The 7,075-nt window shown below is 38.1% G+C and overlaps 1 long non-coding RNA gene across 1 annotated transcript; it reads right to left on the bottom strand.

Annotated features, from left to right (window-relative positions):
• Positions 1 to 3,927: 3,927 nt before the first annotated feature.
• On the bottom strand, positions 3,928 to 5,699 carry LOC131301225 (uncharacterized). The gene is made up of 3 exons (XR_009191208.1): positions 5,615 to 5,699; positions 4,808 to 4,876; positions 3,928 to 4,204 (listed from the first exon to the last, which is right to left on the bottom strand). It is a non-coding gene; the product is annotated as an uncharacterized LOC131301225 (long non-coding RNA).
• Positions 5,700 to 7,075: the final 1,376 nt, after the last annotated feature.

The raw sequence follows: 7,075 nt of genomic DNA, 5'->3' as shown, positions 1-7,075 counted from the left end.
CCAACATATTAACTAATTAATCACAATAAAAAGCGCCACCGGTCTTGTAGCACAATGCCACTCCCTCACATTTTCCATGTGGGGGGTGAGGGTTCGATTCTCGTCAGGAGCACAAGTGTCTGGTGTGGTAGGTTCATATTCTTTGGGTTTGTCCCACCTGTATGCCACTTAGCGGTACTCCTTCCTCATCATTTTATGAGCGCTAGACATCTATCAAGTGTGGCAAAAAAATCACAATAAAAAGCAACAGATTTTGTATTTTTTTTCTATTGTAGTATCTCTACGGGGCATGAGTCTTGAAGAGGTCCGAAATTTTTTTTTTTATCAGGTCTAAGGCCCCGTTTGATAACAGTGATAGAAGATAAGATATGATTGAGATTAGTAATGAGAAGAGATCGGTAATGAGAAGAGATTGATAATGAGTATATTTGTTTGGGATGTGATTATTAATATCATGTTTGTTTCACGTAGGATTGGATTAATAGTAAATATTTTCATTTTTGCCCTTATGCAAAATTGAAGGATAACATATGATTAAAAAAATTCAGTGCTCTAATTTTTAATCCATTTGAACCGGTACGAAGATGTTATTTTGCTGATCATATTATTCTAAATGGTCATAATTAAATTTTATATGTCGGGCTCTCATAATTAAGTATTTATTTTTTATTTGATTTTATGACTATCTTAGGGCTCGTACACGAGAGAGCCAAAAATTAATTATGACTCTTTAGAATAAAATGATAAAAAAATAGCATATTCGCACCGATTCAAACAGATTAAAAATTAGAGAATTTAATTTTTTAGACTGTTTATATATTAGAAAATATGGTTAAAAAATTAAGTGCTCCAAATTCAATTCGTTTGAATTGGTGCGAAAATTTTATTTTTTTGATTATTTTATTCTAAATGGTTATAATTAATTTTTGACTCTAGAACTCTCATGTATGAGGCTTAAGATACTTTTGTCATTGTATTGGAGGGACTCTGCATTGGATTGATAATAGTACCATGTCCCAGTAGGTACCCCATCGTGCACAGATTTTGATCATAGTGTGGGGCACACCATCAGTTCCACACAAATGATATAAATCGTTCATTAAATGTGTAATTTGAAAGAAAAGTTAAATGATTTGATCGAGTATCTATAGCTATTAGATTGAGTTGATTTTTCGCAAGAACCCTTAAAAAATATTTTATATTTAATGAACGGCTTCGATCTTTTGTATCGAACTTGTAGTGGGCCCCACACCGTAATCTGTGCAATTAGCTGCTCTATTATATCATTTATACAATTTTCAATGTGCCGGGCCAACTGGTTTTTATCATATACGACCTTTATTCATTCACCGTAATCTTGCATTGCTGATTCTACCATGGAGATAGAGTATGTGGCAGTTTCTGAAGCAGTGTCACGCCCCGCCCTGCAAACGGCACCCAGAGTGTGCCCGAACCAGCGTTGTAATACCCGTCCCGGTTATTTAGTATTTTAAACTCATATTTTAATTGAATTATGTGTTTATAGGGTTAATTATTATTTGATGGGAATTTAACTAAATGCTATTGGTCGGTTGCATAAGTGGATGGGTGGTGTGGTTACACCACATAATTTTTCAAAGGGAGATATTTGTTAAATATCTCATTCTTTCCCCTTTCCCTGATATTTTACGTAGAGAGAGAGAGAGAGGGAGAGCGAGAGAGAGGGGGAGAGAAAAGGAGAAGGAGGTCACGGCTAAGGGGAGGGAGGAAGGAGAGGTCCGTTTTCGACGATCCAACTCGGTGACAAGTAAGTTCTTGTACTCTAGAAGTGTAATCCATGTTTAATTTTATATTTGTGTGGTTAGATTCTCCATGGATTGAGTTTTGGAAGGAAATTGACAAAGTTCATGTTTTGGGTCAAATTCGTGGGTTTTGGTAATCTGTCTTTTGGGGGCCCTTCTGCTAGGAATCAATTTTTGGTGTCTTCATAACTGTAAAAGTACGTTTCAATACGAAGATTTCGGTACCAAGATCATGCAAAACCGATAATCAGACAATTAGTTATGAATTTTTGAATACTGGCTGTTTGCTGGATGTGCGATTCTGTGCGTGGCTGTCTTCTTTTAACTTTCTGGGCATGATGAACATTTTGGGTGGCTTTGGGTCTTTTACAGGAGCTGCATATTTAAGTTAAGAAGGGATTGGCGTTGGAATCAAGTAATTTGGTTAAGTATACAATTTTTGGTGAATTTCTAAAGCAGGGTTGGTTGACTGGGGCGAAAATGGTTGCGAATCGGTTTTTCTTTTGATTGTTGGGTTAACCTCCTCTCGTTTCTGAACCTGGGATTTTAACTGAGTGTAGGGCTTGTAGTGGTGCAACTTTGGGTGTTGGTTTCAATATTTTTGGGTTTAAGATGAAAGAGTTATGATTTTTCAATCAATTTTACTTATTCCCGCGTAGAATCTGGCAGCAGCGACAGACTTTGGTATAATGGCCATAACTCCTAGCTCGGGACTCGAAATGACACACCGTTTGTTTTGTTAGAAACTAGACACATAGAGCTTTCCAACGATACATCCCATGCATCATGGGTATGTCCGAGCGATAACAGATTTGCATCTAAAGTTGACCTAAATTCTGCCTTTGCACCAGTTTTTACTGTTTTGTTGCGTTGGGCTGTTTGGTTGAGATTGTACACTTATGGGTCTTTATATTTGATATATTTGGGTGTGTTGGAGTACCTTGGAGTATGGAAAAGATGTGTGAGGTCTCCCGGGTACGTGGGTACTCCCGGACACCTCTAGAGATTTTGGTGACTTTGTGTAGTGTTTGCCCCATTAGCTAGTGTAGAAGGCATGTTATGATTTGTTAGTCTAGCATTTGGTTTAACATTCCTAGATGTTCATATGCTAATATGGGTTAACTTGTGGCTAGGTAACGAGCCGGTCTTTTTGGAGGTGCCGAAACCGGAAGTTTGGCATACTCCAGTCGAATGAAAGGTGAGTGTGTCTGATATAGTTCTTCTCAATAAGATATTGCTATGGTGGTATGTATATATCTTGCTAATGGTATTTTAGCTTTCAATATGATTATCGATATGTAAATAATGCGGTGGAGGTGATTATATATCAATGATATCATGCTAATCGAGGTTTAGCTATTGATATGGATATATGTGGTGGAAATTTGTATATCATGCTATATGTTGTCTTAGCTAATGGTATGCATGCTTGTTGTATGTTGATTGTACCCGCGGAAGGATTGTGGAGTGAGTCACGCCATGTCGTATGCCATTCCGTCTAATTAACGGAGGTTGGGAGGATGGTTTGCGGGACACAATGCCTTGGGTACATGGGAATGTGGCAGACGTGTCACTGCATGCTTGTGTGATTTACATTCATGCTGTCATTAATTCAGTTATTGTTATGTGGTTGTTTATTTGATAATATTGCTATGTTTGGCGGATGTGGTGGTTATAACTAATATACTCATATGGGTATTGCAGTTATGTTGGTGGTGAATATTCTTATTGATATTCCTTCGGGTATTGTGATATCTTATCGAGCAATTCTATGTCTCACACACTCTGGTTGTCTTTTTTGGATTGCCAGATAGCAGGTGGCTTAGCGTGGGTCCACTACTGGTCAACGCCTTGGAGAGTGCTGAGACTCGTGTTGGGTGATGTCCTTGGTTAGATTGTTGTGTAGCTGATTCGTCTAGAAGTTAACTACATGTTTTGTAATTAATTGAAGAGAGGGATATTCATTATGACTTGGGAGTTGAGTTTTTGGCGTTGACTCATTTCTATTTTATGTGAGAAGTCTTCCGCTAAGTTGTATTCTGATTGGTTGTAGAGTGTGGTGTGGTCTTTTGTGTGGAACGCCACGTGGCCGCGCCGACTCGGGCCCACTTTGGGTGTCATTTGCGGGCGGGGCGTGACAAGCGTGGTCACGTGGCATTCCACACAAAAGACCACATCACACTCTACAATCAATCAGAATAAAACTTAGCGGAAGACTTCTCACATAAAATACAACTAAGTCAACGCTAAAACCCCAACTCACAAGTTATAATAAATATCACTTTCTCCAATTAATTACAAAACATTTAAGTTAACTTCTAGACGAATAAGCTACACAACAATCTAACCAAAGACATCACCCGAGGCTAGTCTCAGCACTCTCCAAAGCATTGACCAGTAGTGGACCCATTCTAAGCCACCTGCTACCGGCAGTCCAAAAAGGAAAGTTAGAGTGTGTGAGATATAGAAATGCTCAATAAAATATCACAATACCCAAAAGAATATCAATAAGAATACTCACCACCAACATAATTGCAATACCCATATGAGTACATTAGTTATAACTACCACATTCGCCAAACATAGCAGTATTATCCAATAAACAACCACATAACAATAACTGAATCAACGACAGCATGAATATAAATCACACAAGCATGCAGTGACACGTCTGCCACATTCCCATGTACCCAAGGCATTGTGTCCCGCAAACCATGCTCCCAACCTCCGTTAATTAGATGGAATAGCATACGACATGGCGTAATTCACTCCACAATCTTTCCGCGGGTACAATCAACAAGCATGCATACCATTAGCTAAAACAACATATAGTATGATATACAATCTCCACCACATATATTCATATCAATAGCTAAATTTCGATTAGCATGATATCATTGATATACAATCACCTCCACCGCATTATCTACATAACGATAATCATATTGAAAGCTAAAATACCATTAGCAAGATATATACATACCACCATATCAATATCTTATTGAGAAGAACTATATCAGACATACTCACCTTTGATTCGACTGGAGTATGCCAAACTTACGGTTCCGGCACCTCCTAAAAGACCGGCTCATTATCTAGTCACAAGTTAACCCATATTAGCATATGAACATCTTGGGATGTTAAACCAAATGCTAGACTAACATGCCTTCTACACTAGCTCATGGGGCAAACATTACATAAAGTCACCAAAATCTCTAGAGGTGTCCGGGAGTACCTACGTACCCGGGAGACCTCACACACCTTTTTCATACTCCAAGGTACTCCAACACACCTAAATATATCAAATATAAAGACCCACAAGTGTACAATCCCAACCAAACAGCCCAACGCAACAAAACTCCCAAACCAAGAATGACAACCACAACTAGCCTGTCTTATTTTGGCCATATCTTTTTACTTGATTGGAAGCGTACTAGACTACCACCGTTGGAAAGTAAACTTTCAGTACATAGATTTTGATATACCATGAGCCTCGTTTCGATTTATAACGATAAAGTTATGCCTATTTGAAGTTTGAACACGAATCTGAAAGACTGCTGCGAGGCAGCTACGGGATTCAACCCTCAAACCTCCACCAACCACCTTAAAACCACCCAAACAGCCACCAAATCACCACCACAACACCCTATAATGATAATTACACACATCTAACTCACACCCATGCCTCAAATTCAAACCCATAACAAAACCCAGTGAATTCGACCCAAAACATGAACTTTGTCAATTTCCTTTCAAAACTCAATCCATGGAGAATCTAGCCACACAAGTATGAAATTAAACATGGATTACACTTCTAGAGTATAAGAACTTACCCGTTACCGAGTTGGATCACCGAAAACGGACCTCTCCTTCCTCCCTCCCTCCCCTTAGCCGTGACCTCCTCCTCCTTTTCTCTCCTCTTCTCTCTCTCGCTATGTCGGCAGAATTGGGGAGAATGAGGAAATATCCTCCTGATGGCTATTTAGTCACTTAGGAAGAAATCCCATGTGGTCACCTCTCCTCTCAACTTATACTCCAAACCAATAACAATTCTCCATGCAAATCACATCAAGGCCCCTCATAGTATCCAACGAATACAAATTAAACCCCAAACCTCAAAATTAAATTGAAACTCTAAATATCCCGAGATGGGTGTTACAAGCAGCCAAGGAGGCTGTTTGGCTCAGAAACTTTTTGTTGGATCTTGAAACGGTCCATTTAGTGCAATCAGCCATTACACTCTATTATGACAATAACGGTGCAGTTACTAATTCGAAAGAGCCAAGGACTAACAAGAAGGGCAAATACATCGAGCGTAAGTATCATCTGATTCGAGAGATCGTACAGAGAGGTGATGTCGCTGTAATCAAGATTGCATCGGCAAACAACCTGGCAGATCCTTTTACGAAGAGCTTACCAGCTAAGATTTTTGATAGTCACGTAGAGGGAATGGAAGTGAGATACATGGCAGTATAGTTTTAAGTCTTAGTGGGAGTTTGTTAGGAGGTTATGTAAAAGTTATGTTTTTATATGATGGATTAATATTTAATTATTAATCAGATTTATCCTTTTTTGATGAGAATTTTTTATGGACAATATTTGCATGATATTTTTGTATGTTGTGCATGTGTGTCTTTTATTCTACATAGTAGATAATTCAGTGTGTAGAGTGTGGCTTACACACAGAAGATTAGATCATCAGTTCTTGTGGAATATAACTTATGGTTTACAATCTTAGATGGAATTTGACACACCATCGATAGGACTGTAGCACAATATTTTAGTAGGTCTGTCAGGGAATGGTACTAATTAGCAATGGCAACGGAGCGGGGCGGGGCGGGATTTTGCATACCCCAACCCCGACCCGAAAATCATCACCCGACCCCGCCGCGCCCTTATCCCGACTGGATTTTTTTTGGAGTACCCCCATTCCCGCTCCGATCAAGGAACGGGTTTATCCACCCTGCCCTATAAAAATTTAAAAAATTAAAGTATAAGTGAAAAAGTAAAAAAAAAAATTGCTGAATAAGAATAAAAATTATCTAGAAAATAAAAATTTTGAAATTATTTTTGTGTCTTTTGGTATCACGGTTTTATCTAAACTTTTAATTGCAATCAATATTTTAGATACTTCATTCCATTTCTTTATGTGTAGAATTTATTCTAAATATTTGAAAAAAACTTTTTAAAAAATCCACTAAACACCAATAAATATCAAATTTTATTTCTTTTTTAAATTTAATTAGGCTACTTGACAGTAAAGAGACATTGTTTTTTGGATTAATGCTAAAAAA

The sequence above is a fragment of the Rhododendron vialii genome, chromosome 9a, assembly GCF_030253575.1.
Source record: "Rhododendron vialii isolate Sample 1 chromosome 9a, ASM3025357v1".
NCBI lineage: Eukaryota > Viridiplantae > Streptophyta > Magnoliopsida > Ericales > Ericaceae > Rhododendron > Rhododendron vialii.
Note: the sequence above shows the minus strand (reverse complement) of the source record. Positions and strands in the feature narration are given on the sequence as shown.